This window comes from Ochotona princeps, chromosome 11, assembly GCF_030435755.1.
Source record: "Ochotona princeps isolate mOchPri1 chromosome 11, mOchPri1.hap1, whole genome shotgun sequence".
NCBI lineage: Eukaryota > Metazoa > Chordata > Mammalia > Lagomorpha > Ochotonidae > Ochotona > Ochotona princeps.
Genome location: NC_080842.1, coordinates 4923983 through 4941732, shown reverse-complemented (window position 1 = coordinate 4941732; position 17750 = coordinate 4923983). Strand labels below are relative to the sequence as shown.

Below are 17750 nucleotides of genomic sequence, written 5' to 3'. Positions count from 1 at the left end.
ACATAGACCACTATTCTTATTTAGAACAGGGGTAGAAACCAACATAGAATGTTAGAACACCCACAGAAGTTGACTGCCCTATTCCTGTTACTCGTTAGCCTATATCATTGGCCAGGCCCCTATGAGGCTATTTGCCAGTGTCCCTCTTAGGTTTCTGCCTGACTCCACTGAGGCAGGACACCCTTACTGCTCTGATATAGAGTTCATGTCTTCCTCATTTGCTAACTTACTGAGGATTTATCTGCTCATCTACCTAAGATAATTCCATTCTCTACTTGTTAATATATGGCTTGTTAGAGCTGCAGAATTATTTAATTGCCTTCCTCTGTCCTAGAGTGTATAAAATTCTGTTATGTAAGTCTTATAACAAGTGTTTTGTTATTGTGCTTTATGTTCTAGGAGAAATGTTTTTGTGAGATTTTAGGATTTACAAAAATTGGATAAGTATAATTGTTTCTGGAGGCTCTAACAATTGGCATATTTCTTGCTTCAAATAAGTTCAAATAAGTTTAATTGACAAGGGGTTAAAATTCTTTATCCTCCAAAAGATGTTTCCTAAATTCAAAACTGTTCATGCTGGATAATATGATTCCTTGGAAACTTTGAAATTAAATTTGTATGTACCTGCCCTATGTGATGGACTTACAACCTATTGTTAATGAATATCCTTTCATTGTACCTGTGCCGCTTAACCAACCTAGTTTATAATCCTGCACAGCTCAGGGATGCTTCATGTGTTTTACTGCCTTAAATTATAACTGTGTTATGTTTTGTAATTTAGATTTAAAAAAAAAAAGAAGCCTCCAAGCTCCAATCAATACTTCAGACACCTGATGACTTCTGCCTTCCATCAGGGACCGCTAGATTGGCCCCCTGGAGAATGCCTTGCTGATGCCCCTTTTCAGCATGAAGCAGCCAGAGTGGTCGTTGGCCCCTTTTCATAACAGCAGCTAGGGTCCATTCTCAGGGGGAGGGGGGGAGGGAGGGGGAGATGTGAAGAGTCAAATGGGATAATAGGCAGTTAGGGTCTCTGGTCCCTGGTGAAGCTACCTTTTAACTTCAGCAGTGTGTGGCCTCCTTGACCCCACACGTGGTTCAAAGTGATCACTCGTGCATTTGCAATCGCGTAGTCTTTACTGGTATTAGTGATATATTCATTTAGCATGTCACCACTTGTGTTATTTAATTACATGTGGTTTAATATGTTGTTTAAAATCCTTGTGACATGGATGGTGTCAGCACTATGGATTCCAATTCTGCTGAATGACACATGGAAGGGACCCTAAGAGCAGGCACATGACAGGATCTTCTCTTCCATTCTACACTGGACACAGTGTGCACATGGCCTCATCAGCACTGCTGCTGTCCCACTTGTGACCACGGTGGCATCTGCTGCAATGTCTATACTGTCCTTGACTCAGACCATCAGACTGTAAGAAGAATAGTTAACATAATCACGCTGGCCACCTTTGCCCTTGGAGATCAAAATTACGCCATTACTTCACAGCTCCGCTGTACCAACAGAAATTAGACTCAACATCAAGGACATTTAACATTGTTGGGACAGGCATGTTGCCTGCACTGTGATGCTGGAACAGATGATGTTCTTATGTTAAATTTTACACTCCAATGTCTGTTCCAACATTTTAGGATTACAGGACGTTAGAATGCCCTTTTGGAGGAATTCTTGGTGGTGGAATTTGTCCCAAGAGCAAATGTGGGGAGATGTGGGCGATTGCCCCTGCCCCCTACCTGGTGGGCATGGCTTCACAGTTGACCTGAGGAGCCACTTCCAGCCCTGCATGTGGAACATGACCTCTGACATGACTGGAAGGTCAAGGGAAATAGATGTGTTGTATAGCCAATTACCGTGTCATTATTGGGTAAGGGGACCTCCAGGAAGATGCCCTCATGCCCTCGCTTCCTTAGCCTTTAAAATCTAGAATTTATGCTGAATAAACGAACAGCCTCACCCATTTGTCTCTGGTGGTTTTGCAGCCAAAGAACTCCATCACCACACCCTCAGGGACCTTGGGGCCTGCTGATGGGAATAAAGTCAGTGGTAATTTACTTACCCCTCCACAGATCTTCAGTTCCAAATAAATTCTTTGGTGAATTTGGCAAAACATTTAACTGCTGAAATAAATGATTTTATACAAATTACTTCACAAAACATAATGCTAAAACAAATCAAACTTTCTCCTAATTCACACTCCATTAATAGGTTAGCTGGGGCACTGAGTCCTAGCCAGACTAGCACAGTCCCTTAAGCAAACAGCCTCCCTCAGAAGCCCAGGTTAGAACGCGGGTAGGGTGGGGGTGGGGTGGAGGGTAGACATGTGAATTCGCTGGACCTCCATGGGACAAGCCTAGCCTCATGAGAAGAAGCAGGAGGCATAACATGGTCTATCATCCAGAGACCATACAGAATGAGTGAAGTTAATATGTGCGGTGCCTGAGACAGTGAATCAGGAGATGGGAGGTGGCAGAAGAGCCATTTATGTGCCAAGAGAAGAGCTTAAAAACCCAAAGGGACTAGAGATGCTTAGGTTGAAACACTGCCTTCAGTTAAGGATGCTGACATGGCGGGGGGGGGCGGGAGGCAAGCTAATCCTCTACCTGCATCCCATGTGGAAGCCAGGTTACATTCCCGCTGCTCAACTTTCAAGCCAGCTCTCTGCTCATGACCTGGGAAAGTAGCAGCACATGGCTCAAGTCTGTGAGCCCTTGCACTCATGTGGAAGACCCAGAGGAAGCTCCTGGATCCCAACTTCAGATCAGCTCAGCTCTAGCCACTGCAGCCCGTGGGTGGAAGACTTTCTCTCTTTATCTCTCCGTATTTCTCTATCAAAAATGCCCTTCAAATAAAAATAATGAATCCCCCCCCCAAAAAAAAGGAAAGAAAAGGGAAGGGAAGGGAGAAGAAAAAAAGAAAAGAAGGGAAGACAAAAGAAAAAAGGAAAAGAAAAAACGATCCTGACATGGCTGAAGTGTTGCCCCAGGGACCAAATTCTGAGTTGGAGTTAGTGGAAAAGAAAAACAGACAGGTTGGCATACAAGTTGTTCCACACTCGGTTTATTGTTTCCTTCAGCTGTGACCAGGTCAAGAATGGCTGCATTTTCATTTCTCAGTGAGACCCTTGATATTTTCATTGTCTTTTGAAGGAATTACTAGTTACTGTGAAAAAGGGAGAGAAAAAAACATGTTCAAGGTACCAGTAGTTAATACTCTGCACTGCAAAGCACAGAGTTGGGATGCTACTTAGTGAAAAATCTCATCACCAAGACTTCAGGGAACTATCATTTCATAATTAGAAGCATTAACAATGATAAAATATCCTTCACATAAAATTCCATGAATATTAATCTATTTTTAAGTGACAATATTTCACTTTTTCATACCTAAGATTCAATTTTTTATTTTGGTTTTCAGGTTACCAACAGATTTTCGGCTGTTGAAAAATAATTTACCTGAAGTATTTTCTTACTATAGTTTATGGGTTATTTTATAAGCTAATTTATTGGTCTTACATTAGATTTAACTCTAATTTTACTCTATTAACAGGAGAAAGTTTACCATAAACTATATTAAATTTAATGAAAGTACTATGATTTAAATATCCATTATTTTAAAGTTAGTAAAAAGTTATAATTATTTATTGGTACACTATTTCACAAATACATTTGCTCAACCGATATTGAAGAATTAAGTATAGCCTAATAATTTCATCTTAAATTCAAATGCATGTGTATTTTAAGAGCACTGCTGACACTCTTACCTGCCACTACTAGTTTGGCTGCTTTCCTGTATGTCTGACCTAAGGAAATAAAGACATCACACTTTCAGATTGATTTAATACAGTTGATCCAATACAAGCACAGTTGTGCTTATTTAACACAATTATTTCTTCCTCTTTCTATTTTTATACTGACTAGCAAAAGTCAAAATAAAAATTATATGGCATCTCTTTCTATTTTTATAAGCCTTATTTCTAATCCCCAGTGTTCTGGGAAAAAACAAAAAGAATGATTTAAGGAAAAATCAGTCAAGAATCATTTCCATCCAGCTCCTTGCTTGTGGTCTAAGAAAGCAGTTGAGGATGGCCCAAAGCCTTGGGACCCTGCACCCGCATGGAAGACCTGGAAGAGGCTCTGGGCTCCTGGCTTCGGATCAGAGCAGCTCCAGCCATTGTGGATACTTGGGGAGTGAATCAATGGACAGATCTTCCTCTCTGTCTCTCCTCCTGTCTATATATCTGACTTTCCAATAAAAATAAAATAAATCATTAAAAAAACAATCATTTCCATTGAAAACACATATTAAGATTAATAAGAGAAATCAGTGATTGTAGTGGTGTAATTCTGATCTTCATACCTTTGTTACATTGCATCTTCAGAAACTGTGACTGCTTTTTCAAGAAACACTCTCTTTTTATTATAGCTCTTCTCCCCAAAAGCAATAAGGAAATTTATTTATATAGATTTCTGTATCCTCCTATGAATATTTCTGTCTTTAAGAAAATCTTTGTTGTGTCTGCCAAGGAAATTGGCTACCAACATTTCCCACTGTCTTTACAACAGAAAACAATATGAGAAATACATATTCAAGGGGGTAAGTACATTGGCTCAACTGGCTAATCCTCCACACCTTTAAGTATTGGCATCACATATGGGACTCAGTTTGTGTCCCAAATGCTCCACTTCCCATCCAGCTCCCTCCGTATGCCCTGGGAAAGCAACAGAGAACGGCCTAAGGCTTTGGGACGCTACGCCCATGTGGGAGACCCAGAGGAAGCTCCTTGCTCCTGGCTTTTAATTGACCCAGCTCCAGCCACTTATACACATTTGGGGAGTGAACCAGCAGGTGAACAATTTTTCTATCTCTCCTCCTATCTGCAATCTGCTTTTCCAATAAATATAAATAAAACTTCTTTAAAAAATACTTTTTCAAAAAGAATAGAGGCCAGAATTGAGGCATAGCAGGTAAATCCACCACCTGCAATGCTAGCGTCCCATGTAGGCACAATTCATATCCTGGCTGCTTCACTTCTAACAAATCTTCCTGTTAACAGCATGGAAAAGGCAGCATAAAATGACATACATGCTTGGGCCCCTGCACATACAGGGAAGATGTGGAAGAAACTCTTGGATCCTGAATTTAGCTTGGCTGAGCCCTAGCTACTATTGTGACCAACTGAGGAGTAAAACTGAAAAGGATGGAAGCTATTCTCTCTCTCTCTCTCTCTCTCTCTCTCTCTTTCCCTCTCCATCTCTGTCTCTATTTCCGAAACACTGAATTTTGAAAGCACACATATTTTTTAAAATATATATACAAGAAAACAGATGGTGGAATACTAAAGCACTGTATCTGTTTAGCCAACTAAATTTAAATGAAAGAATAATGCAAGCATGCTTTTCTGTCTGCTATAAGAAAGACAGACCAATGGGATAGCACTCTAAATTATATTTTCCAAATGATGTGGATACTGTCCTACAGTTGAGATCTTCACCTATTCATCAGTGCAGATGAACAGCAACAACTTGTAGATGGTGATGATGATGTTGTGGGTGTCACAGTTTATGATTAGAGACAATGTGAGGGGACAAGTGGAGTTCTTGGAATATTAATTAATACACATAAATGAAACTCAAGAGTGATGCTTTATTCATTAAACAAAGACTTAGTGAGCATTTCTCATGCAGACTACCATCCACAAACTGAGGAACAAAATGAACAGGGCCATTATACCAAGGTTATTTCAGAATATAAATGCCCCTGTGTGAGTGAAATGTTGAGAGAACTGCATGTCTGGAACACTGTACAAGAAGTTCCCTGGGGACAGTGGCAAAGACAAGAGACCAGAAAACAGAATCAGCTTTTTTTCTTGTACATAATTTTTAGAAAGCAATTGAAGTCTATGTCAAGAGAGATTCAGGAACAACAGAGAGTGGATATAGAATAGAAGCTCTGCAGCTTCCGTCTGCACCAGGAAGGAGAGACACCGTAGTCTAGTGCAGCCCAGAATAGCCTTGTGGCCATAAAACATATTCTGGAGAACTGGAGTGAAAGTAACTGGAAGTTGCTTCAAGAAAAAAGAAAAAAATACTAGACGACACATGAAAACCTTACAGTAGATGATGAGCAGATATATGACTGATCACTTCAGAAGCACCACAAAGCTATTAACTGTGGAACACAGGGAACCGAAAGAGAAATCAGAATATCCTTGTAAACCCAACTGTGGACTCTTGAGGGTCTGTAGGAAATGATAGATTTTAGGGTGCTTATGATATTGTCTCATATAAACTTCTCCCAAGTTGGGGGCTCATTTATTCATATCTGGTTTACAGGCCTAAATGCAATCCACGCCAAACACTATTTTCCTTTACAGATGTTGCCATTAATGGTGAAAAATCAATCAGTCTGCGGATTAATTTATAAATATCTTATCTCGTTAAGTTTTCCTGTCTCATCACAAATGCGATCAATTAATAAAATTTGGTCAACGGAAGAAGAAAGATTAAGTTAATGGATATTCATTCCTAGAATCAGAAATGTGAGCAAGGTGGTTGGATAACAGTGTTTTATAAATTGTGACTATTGAAAAATTCTTGAGCATACATATTTGTGAATTCTCAACTTTTTTGTTTTTTGTTTTTCAGTGTATTTATTTACAAGTTATTTTACCTGCTGACTTCTTCTGGAGTACCATCCTCTGACTTGGACCTAAATAAACATAATGTGTAAAAGTTACTATGATAAAACTTGCCTACTTTTAGAACGAAGAGCATAAGATTTTGTACCAAAATTAGCTCTTTAAACATTTGTGACATGCAAGTAATGTTGTATGCTCAAATACCAAGTAAAATATAAGATACAACATTAAAGTTCTGCAGCGGAGAAGAAAATCAAGACACAAGTTGTTTGTTCTTATCACTATTAAACACAACATGTAAATCTGACCCTTAAGGTTAAAATTAGCTTTCTTTGATGATATACAAATTTAAACTTTTATTTACTTCAGCAAAATCTGCAAGACTAAACTGACAGAATAACTGTCACCTTCTATTAGATATAGTAAAAAAAATGAAGAAAATGCATGTAATTTAACAGAAAACTCCAATTATCAGCCATAATTTTTAAGCATGAAAAAAAAAACTATATGGGGACTTTCCTGCATACCCACCCCAAAAAAAATGTTCTGCACCTTAATTGTTGACAAATGTCTTGTTAGAGTTACAAGCCAGTCTAGATGATCCTAAAATCTGCCAAGATCAGTAAAATTATACCTCAACACAACAAATGGCTAAATACTAAAATGAAATAGACACGAGACAGCTGAATGGTACCTTATAGCCATTTTAAGGTATATAGCAGCCGGTCCTATATATAAACTAAAATTGAAATGTCAATGAGCTAATCAGAGGTTGTGGTTAAGAACTTGTTTTTTGTTTTTTTTTAACATACTGGTTACGCAAAACCATGTCAATTCCATAATGTTGCAAATTGCTGTTAATGTTATATTGGGACTCCTAATTGACTGGGATGATATTCTACCAGCTCTAACTTTGGACCAGAAATGGTCTCCCCAAGAAACTGTTCAACCCATCTGGACAATAAGTAGCTGGACTCTATGTTTGGTATATGTTTGCAAGGAAAGAATCTTGATTGAATTTGAACTGTAATACTGCACCAAGGTGGAGGAATCCACCAGGGGGTAGGGGTGTGGGGAGGGGTGGGAGGATTCCCAGAGCCTATGAAACTGTCACATAATGCATAATAATTAATAAAAAAAGTAAAAAAAAAAAAAAAAGAAAAAAAACTATAAGCTCAGATGCAAAGGGGGAGTTAAAGTTGAGGTTCTAATTACCTCCCCCCCCCCCGGGGGGAAGGAGTTGAAGACATGGACATGGACGTGTTTGAAAGCCAGACGTGAAACAGTAAAAAGAATGACAGCTCTCCCTTCCTGTTGCCACTGTCTCCTTTGCTGTCTTCCACCTTTGGGTCAGCCCTGCATGCACATATGTCTATCGCCAGAAACATTCTGCTTGCAGTTGGAGGTATCTGCAGGGAAGCCCTTACCCAGGCTTGCCTCCACTGAGAAGACAAGGAACTATGCCCAGAAATAACTGCTTTGATAAGGCTGTCCAGGAGTAGCTAGAGCAGACCATATCTCTAAATTCAACTGACTATGCACAGAGAGTTACATTACCCTCCTTGGACCCTGGCTGGTATATAGGTCTCTACAGAGTTTCCTCAGTCGTTGCCTTGTCTTCTTCCTCATTTTCTGCCGCTAGTACCTAAAAATTGCTAGTTACAAAGGAACAGACAAGAAGGCTTCTTTGGGACACCAATCCTTTCAATGCCTCAGCTTATTAGTGCTACAAATACACTCGCTTGCTTTGCTTCAACATGTCATCCTTGTGTTTCCCCCATGGTAGGCAGATAAGCCCAGACTTGGCGGTAACTTTTGGTGAGCCAACCAAGAGCAAGCTTTTCCTGAGGAGCCATCTTTGTTTCAAAATGGACCATTCTTGGAACCGTTAGAATGCAAATTCAGGGACTGCAAGCTAGAACATAGATTTGTTTGTTTCTATCACAATATCATATTCTTGTCCTAGGCCTCCAACACAAATTTGTGTGTTCAAGCAACTTTTCCATCAGGCCAGAACCAATTCTGGGTTTCCCACAGCACAAATTTGGAAGCCCCATATAACACTTCAAGGAACACTTGTTAAAGAAGAGAAACTTGTTCTGCCATACAGGTTAGAGGATATCCAATCCACCCCAGTTGATCCTAACCCACAGATCATCCCTTGCCAGAGCCAAACTTGTAGCTTTGAAAGATGGAAGCAGTTTCATGGATCAAGGAATATGCCATACCAAGTATTTGATAGTCACTTCATGGAAACCTCTGAGACCAGAGACCTACTGCCACGCAATTCAACACAAGAAGCAAACCTCACTGTCCTTCCTCAGCCCATATCTGGTAGAACAAAAACTCAAAGCATGTCCAAGGAGCAATTTAAAAGGAGAGAGTTCCTCAGACACAGAATAAGGACATAAAACATGTTTATGAAATCCAACAACTCTTAGAGCCTCTTCATAAATCACTTGGAAGGGGGCAAAACACATTTTACATGTCACCAAAAAATCCCACATCATCATAGGAAACCAACTTGCTAACCAAGATACAAACAGAGCACAAAACTGTGTCTCCATCCCTTCTTACTGAAATTGATACATTCAAAAATACATCAAATAATCTAATGAGAATACGAGCAAAAAAAGAGCTAAGAAACAGGTTTCGCTTTCAACCAAAATTCCTCAGGTTGGGAATGCAACACGTAAGGAATTATCTTACTCGGTGAAATGCTACAACAAATTACGCTGCAGTACATCCTTGAAGGCATCCATCATAGGTGACATGCCACTTTCAGATGGGTATAAAAATGTATCCTGAGGCATGACTTACAGGATGAGTTCTTCCAACAGTGACCCAAAGAACATCACTAAGCTTCTCCCACCCACAGCTGAGAGGGAGTTCAACACATGCTTGTTATTCCACTAAAGACAGGCAGGCTGATCTCACCCCCCACATGCTGAGCTGCAGGGAGCTTCTGATACGTACCAATGCTTGTGGGGGCGTTTTTGGATGGTATTCCACTACAATGGAGAAAGTCCGTGAACCTTCCTCAAGGAAACCGTTCTGCAGTTAACCCTACCTAGCACAATTCACAGTGACAATGGGGCAGCATTTGTTGCTGTTGTCTTCATACCTAAAGAGTATCTAAGACCTTCTAGATTAAATGGAAATAACACTTCAACAGGCTCTAGGTCACAGGAAAAATGGAGATCAATGACATTTTACAGAAGTCGTAACAAGATATATCCAGAAATTAATTTAATTTGGGACAAAGCACTATGTGTGCCTGGACCAGGCTCCAATTAAGGCACCGTGGGGGATTTCAGCTCTCATGTCAAAATACCTGTTTCAAGTCCTAGCTCCTCCACCTGCAATCCAAATTTCTGCTAACGCAAAACATTAGAGATAGCGGATAATGTTCCAAGTACGTTGATCGCTCATTGCCACCCATATAGGACACCTGGATTGAACCTTGGGTTCTTGTCTTCATCCTGTCTGGGACCCAACTGTCCCGGGCATTTATGAAGTAAACCATCAGATGGAACACATTTCTCTCTGTCTCTCTTTCTCTCTGCACCCTCCCCACCTCTATTTCAAAAAAAATTAAAATAGCAAATCCTATTAAGACATATGATAAAATATCAAAATATTTAAAGCAGAGACTATAAGCCAGCTAGAAAAATCATATTATTAAAGCAAATACTTTAACAAGGTTGAAATCTAATCAATAACAGTATTTTTAAATGTTTCAGAAAAGTGACTTTCCACCAAAAGTCTGTAATCAAATAAACCATAATTAAGAAATAAGTGTGAGGAAAACATTCACATTCAGGCCTTTAACAGAAGATTCTCATTACACATCGACACTAACGAAAGTCAAGTGCTTTGCTTCAAGAAACTAAACCTAGTATCAAAATTACATGTACTCACACTGACCATTTCCTGGCTGGTTCTAAGCTATGAAACTGTGTCACATAATGCAATGTAATTAATAAAACAAAAAGTACATGTATTTAGGGATAAATGGGTGAATAATATATTTCCTCTAAATATTCATTGAATGTAAAAATAATTGTAATGATGAAAGCAGGATTGTATCTTGTGGATAAAAACCTGGAAGTTTAAAGACAAACATAGGGCCTGGCACAATAACCGAGCGGCTGAATCCTTGCCTTGCATGTGCCTGGACCACTGTGGGCACTGATACTTGTCCCGGCTGCTCCACTTCCCATCCAGCTCCCTGCTTGTGGCCTGGGAAAGCAGTTAAGGATGGCCCAAAGCCTTGAGACCCTGCACCTGCATAGAAGATCTGGAAGAAGCTCCTGGCTTTAGATCCACTCAACTTCAACCATTGCAGCCGCTTGGGGAGTGAACCAGTGGACAGAAGATCTTTGTCTCTCCCTCTATATATACATCTGCCTTTCCAATAAAAATAAGCAAATTTTTTTTTGGAAAAAGAAGACAAATGAAGAGTACTATGGTGATTCAATATTCGAAGTTTTCGAATGGTTTAAAACCTATCTGCTGTTTAGGAAAAGCTTGAAAATTTTGATAGAATTAAGACATTAACTAATTAATTAATGCTGTGGGTAAAAATTCCAACTTAAACTGATCCGATAAAAATTTTCATTATCATATGGGGACTGGTATAATCCTTCATTTGAGATACCTAAGAATTTTAGCAGAGGTTCTATGTCACTATATTTAATATGAGGCATAATGTATTCAGAAAGGAAACAATGAGGGAAGTTGCATTGTCACAAATCTGTTGGCGTGTGTGTGACTTATGGTGCTCAGGTGACTGATGGCCCTTAGACGTGGGTGCTCATGTGGTTTATAGCACAGATGTTGCATTTTTGTTCTGTCCCTTCACTGTGTGTATAAGTGATAATCCTACCATGTACCTCAATTCAGCCATTCTGCTACATCTTGTTTGTAGAATACTGAGCAAAAGAAACCTGGCCCTAATTTTATGAAACTATAGAATATAGTGAGGAAACAGTAGTGGAATGTACTGTTTTCATGCACTGTGTGACAACTCCTTTGCTTTTAATAATGACACAGTATTATAGAAATGGGTATTTTTAGTCTGGTGAAAACTCCAAATGTTAATTGAAGAATAGATCACAATACAAGAGTAATTATCGCAAAGGGAAACTTTTGGACTAAATGATAGATACCATACAATCTAGGTAGGCTCCCTAGGAAGTGTGCTCCGTAAATTTGGGTGTGTCTTGGAATCATTGTGAAATTGGAGAAATTTTGTAGAAAATCACTAATCTGTTACACACATAAATAAGGATTGTAAGTTAGAAACCCAGGGGTGAAAACTACAAAATATTTTATGATGGCAAAAAGACTCAAAACCCACCGCTGTTGAGGTTGATAAGCAAAACAATTATTTAGATTATTAGTAGAGACGTTCCCCTTTCAGCTAATGGTAGTAGACTAAGTGAATACTCTGCTGCAATTTGGGGGACCTAGGGAAAGTGTCAAATTTTTAAGCCCTTATAGGGATTTTTCTTGTGCAGATTGTTTCCAACCCACTGGGACAAGCGTAACTCAGTGGTTTATGAGTACATATATTGAGTTTCTACATGTAAAGACGTCAATTTTCATTTGTGTACTCCAGGACAAAAGTATGGAAATACTGCATTTGTGAGTCAGCGCTTGAAACAGTTCACCAATCATTTATCCCATTATTTTCCAAAAAAGAACTCTAAGCACATCATTAAACAAATGACAGAGTGATTTGTGTAGGTAGGCAAATTCCAGTAAGTTATTTTTAGACGTACACTTTGACTATTTGAGTTGCACAATTAATTCCTAGCTGTTAATTTTGTTTTTGATTTTTAACAAATGTTGATGGTAAGACATATCTCCTATGTACTTACTTGCTAGTAACTTTGTGGCTGCTGCTTTCTGATCTGGACCAAAATGAGAGTAAAAATAATGCCTTTTAATTAATATTAACAGTTAATGATGTCCATAATGTGAGTATTTGACAGTCTTATAACATGTAGTATCTCTTGAATAACACTACTTACCAATAGGTAATACTTTTTTCAAAACTCTTCAATTAGGATACTCAAATAAGTAAAATCTATTGGCCAGTATTCCAAGCCTGTCAGGCATAATTACCACACTCCCAACCAGGGCGCAGAGCAGGAAGTCAGACTTGTTTTTCTCCTGGTACATCCCAGACAGACTATATGCTGGGTTTGAGTGTCTGATGAAGGTTTTCAAGTTCCAGACCATTAAAACATATACAAGACCGGCATGCCAGCATTTCCACTCCCAAATAAAAGGAGACCTCCAGGAACACAGGGCAAAGAATCCCACAACCCCTTGGTGGGAATACACATCAGTACAGCCACTGTGTCCACAAAATACTAAATGTAGAACTGCCACGTGACCTAGCTATTCCACTCCTGGGTCTAAGGCAGACAAAAATGAGCTTTACAAGTCATTGAGGCATCAGCACTTTCACACTTGCTAAACCTCAGGATGGCCAATCCATAGAATCAGCCCAGATGTCCATACAGATGAACGGACAAGTAAATAGACATGATGTACATACACTTTCTAATATTATTCACCCATAAAAAATGAAGTGCTGTCATTTGTGGGAAAAACTGTACATAACTGTGGGTCATTTTACTAACTGAAATTAGCAGACAGCAGAAAGATATTGCCACATGTTCTCTCATACATGGATTTTTTTTCAATAGTAAATATGACATAATAATAGCAATTATTGGAGACTGGGCAGAGTGCAGAATGATCCTGGATAAAAAGTACCAAAAATGTTACATATACGTAATTATCTCCAGTGTTCCACATGCTGCAGTCGAATACACTCTACACTGCATTGAGTAACTAGCACGAGGCTTATTATACTAATTTCCTATGTTGATCAGTTTACCCTGAATGCATGTTTAATTATCGCTCTTCTCCATAAAAATGTACATTTTGTATTATAAAAATTAAATAAACAATGGGAGACACAATGCAATTTAGTGGTGATAAAAAGACTTAGTTCTCCTCAGTCCAAAGCTGTTAGAGAAATTTCCAGATCTGGGTTCATGATTTCTATCACAATCAATGAAACTTCAGGCTTTTTTTTTTTTTTTTTTTGCTTACCCAAGCACTGTACTTGTGTAACCCAAGCTGACTAACTTTCTATTCCTTTTCTTCACTGATTGTACATGCATTTCTCATTTTATCAGATAGACTTTTAATAAAGTTATCAAAGGAAGAAATCATTTATTAGAATCCAACCTACTACATATATTAGTAATCTGCTTTTCAGTGCATTATTTTATTGATTAAGGTCACCAGAAATATTTAGAAATTGAGGCCCTGTGGTGTATGCAGCAGGTAAAGCTGCCCCCTGTGATGCTAGCATCCATACGGGTGCTGGTTCGTATCCTGCTTGCTCCACTTCTAGCAGAGCTTGCTGCTAATCACCTGGGGAAAGCAGTGGGAGCTAGACCGAGTGTCTGAGCCCTGCCATCTGTGTGAGATGCAGAGGACGCCCCTGGAGCCTGGCTCCTGCCTGGCGCAGCGCTGTTGTGGAACAGTAGATGGAAGATCTACCTGTCTTTCCCTCTGAATGTGAGTATCAATCTTTTTTTAAAAAAAGATTTAGAATCTCATTGTGAATTATTAGTTGATTCTTAGTTTTCAACATCCTAAAAAGACTTTCTAATATACTTACTTGCTGCTATGTGTGTGAGTGCTAACTTCTGATGTGGACCTAAAAAAAAAAAAAATGAAAATAATGTTTCCATTTAATACAAAACAAGCTAATCGGCTTTGTGAATAAAATCAACAGCATTTTACCTTTAATAACATAACTTACTTAAAAATAGTACCCAAACGCCACTGAACAGAGACACAAATAAATAACATTTTAGTAGGCTCGTGTTCGTTATCAATGAGTGCAAATTTCAGGTATTTCAGTGAGGAGAGTGTTGAGAAAACACTGTGCTGCTTTGTGTCCTTCTCACACTAACTCCTTGGTTTCAACCAACGTACTTTAGAATTTTTTATTCACATTAAAGACCTCATTACATTTTTTTCAAACTAAAATATTTACTGACTTCCTTACAACATTAGAACAAGTTAGTAATATTAAGTTTCCATTTCCATTCCTTCAACAGAAGAATGTTTTAAAACATAACATACATCATGTACAATTGTAGACAATGGAAAGAATCCAGAAATATCTAAAGCAGTTACACACTTCTGGAACTACAAATGTAGTGTTTCTGCCTTCCATGTGACACTTAGATTCAGAGAAGCTTCAGAAAACTCCTTCGTTAACCTGGGAATCAATAGAGTCATATCACCCAAAAAAAATGGACATATTGAAAATTCTGATGTGTGGACTTGGAATTCTGTAAATAAATCGTGCATACAGAGGCAGAAAGAATGTGTCTCAGAGAGTAGTCGATCCAAATGACTAAAAGCTCTGGTTTCAGGACACCAACTTGTAATCCTACAAATTCTTTTTTTTTTAAGATTTATTTATTTTTATTGCAAAGTCAGAGATACATAGAGAGGAGGAGAGACAGAGAGGAAGATCTTCCGTCCGATGATTCATTCCCCAAGGGACCACAACGGCAGGTGATGCGCCGACCTGAAGCCAGGAGTCAGGAACTTCCTCCAAGTCTCCCACACTGGTGCAGGGTCCCAGTGCATTGGGCTGTTCTCGACTGCTTTCCCAGACCACAAGCAGGGAGCTGGATGGGAAGTGGAGCTGCCGGGATTAGAACCGGTGCCCACATGGGATCCTGGGGCGTTCAAGGCGAGGACTTTAGCCGCTAGGCCACGCAGCTGGGCCCTGTATATATTTTTAATTTATGCTTCTTTCAAAGTGGAAATATTTTTGGTGATCATGGACCATGATATTCAAGAATTTGTAGGGGGCACGGACGGTTGCCTAGTGGCCTAGCGGCTAAAGTCCTCGCCTTGAACGCCCCAGGATCCCATGTGGGCACCGGTTCTAATCCCGGCAGCTCCACTTCCCATCCAGCTCCCTGCTTGTGGCCTGGGAAAGCAGTCGAGGACAGCCCAATGCATTGGGACCCTGCACCCGCGTGGGAGACCTGGGAGAGGTTCCAGGTTCCCGGCTTCGGATCGGCGCAGCACCGGCCATTGTGGTCACTTGGGGAGTGAATCATCGGACGGAAGATCCTCTCTGTCTCTCCTCTCTGTGTATCTGACTTGGTAATAAAAATAAATCTTTTAAAAAAATAAATAAAAAATAAAAATATATACAATATGCATATACATAAATAACACAATATATGCACAATCTTTATCAGAAAGATCAGAATGAAGATAAAATGGTATACAAATTACTATCCTAATGTCAACACCACAGAAGACAATTCCTGCAGCAGGAACTAAAAAATGATTTTTAAAAACACTTTATATAACAATGGTTGCAAGTTCTAATGAGGTATCCAGAATAGCACTTGAAAGAAGAATTGGAAAAATGAAGTAGTGACTTGAGAAAATTAAATGTGAAATACAGAGGCTGAATGCAACCATCTTTTCTCACGTACGATCTCTGACTTTGGCTAACATACTTAGAATGCCTCTGTGTGTGTGTGTGTGTGTGTGTGTGTGTGTGTGTGTGTGGTGTGTGTGTGGGTGTGTGTGTAAATTTACTTTTTAAATTATTATCATCATTTTATGATATAGTTCCATAGACCCTGGGATTTCCCTTACCCCTTCTCCAAGATCCCTCCCGGACTCCCCACTGAGTTCCCTTATATTATTACTACAGTACAGTTCTTCATAAATAGTCATATGTCCATCATTGCGGGCACGGACAACAGCAGAGAATCCAGCATCCTATTGACAAGATGTAGTAAACATAATGTCTGGAAGTAGAGATGCATACTGCATTGTTTCCTCACATCTGGATATGATAGTCTCCATTACACAGTTACTGCATATCCCCTTAGGTGAAAAACCACAAAACAAAATCAACAACAGGAAGAAGAGAAGAAAGTAAAAACGCCATGAAGTTAAATTCTCTGGCTACAGCATTTTTGCTCATTGTTTCTTCTGGTGTACCTTAGGTTTTGTTTCTTGTATGTAAGTCGTTGATATGCCTGAAGAGTTATTTGATTTAAATTATGAGACATGGCTCAATTTTATTTGGGCTGTTTACTTATCTCAAAAACACGACTGAATACTCAGCTTTCCTACATTGGTGTGAGTTGCATCCTTCGCCCAATATGCATGCACGTGTATTACTTGCCTGTGTTTGATACTATGCTCTATTATGCTGATGTGCCTTTTTAAATATATTTCAATAGGAATTCCTTAACTAAAAGGGACAGTAAAGAAAACACATGTGTTGAGAACAGCAGAACAGTGGGTTAAGGAACGGCTTACATCCCATATCAGAGTGCCTGGGATCTAGACCTGCCCCTGCTCCCAATCCAGGTTCCTACGAGTGCACACCCTGGGAGGCAACCGATGATGGTTCGAGTGCTTGGGTCACATGATGAATTCACATGGCGTCCCTGGCTCCTGGCTGCAGCCTCATGAAGTTCTTGTTGTTCTGACCGTTTGGGAAGTCAGACAGGATGAGGTCAATTCACTCTAATTTCTCTCTCTCCCCACTCTGCCTTTCAAATGCACACATATGTATAATACATATATATATCAAGTATACATATATATATACACACACACACACCATACAACACACTCTCAGTTGCAGCTAAGACAAAGCAACACACTAGATTTACCCTTCTAACTGAAAAATTCAGCTGAAATTATAAAACAGTCAATCCGACACTCAGCATTAGTGCAGCTCACTGAACCCTGAGACAGGGCAATCAGTGAGGTGAGCCTTGTGAGTGAGCTTTTGTATGGCCAGGAGACAGTTTCCACAATTTTCTGCATGCATGCAGAGCCAGGCAAATTCAGCAGCCACAGCTGAGTTGATGGACAAGGTGTCCAGAGACTCGACGACAACGAGAGTGCCTGGAGAATAAAATTAGAGCACAAAGAAGCCCAGACAGAGTCTGAGTTCTTAGGGAAAGCCTTGAAGTCTTCCACAGAGCATGGACTAGT

The 17750-nt window shown here is 39.5% G+C and overlaps 1 non-coding gene across 1 annotated transcript; it reads right to left on the bottom strand.

Moving 5' to 3' along the window:
* Positions 1-3062: 3062 nt before the first annotated feature.
* Positions 3063-14406, bottom strand: LOC101518746 (uncharacterized). The gene is made up of 5 exons (XR_009246237.1): positions 14368-14406; positions 12542-12574; positions 6689-6727; positions 3780-3818; positions 3063-3178 (listed from the first exon to the last, which is right to left on the bottom strand). It is a non-coding gene; the product is annotated as an uncharacterized LOC101518746 (transcript).
* Positions 14407-17750: the final 3344 nt, after the last annotated feature.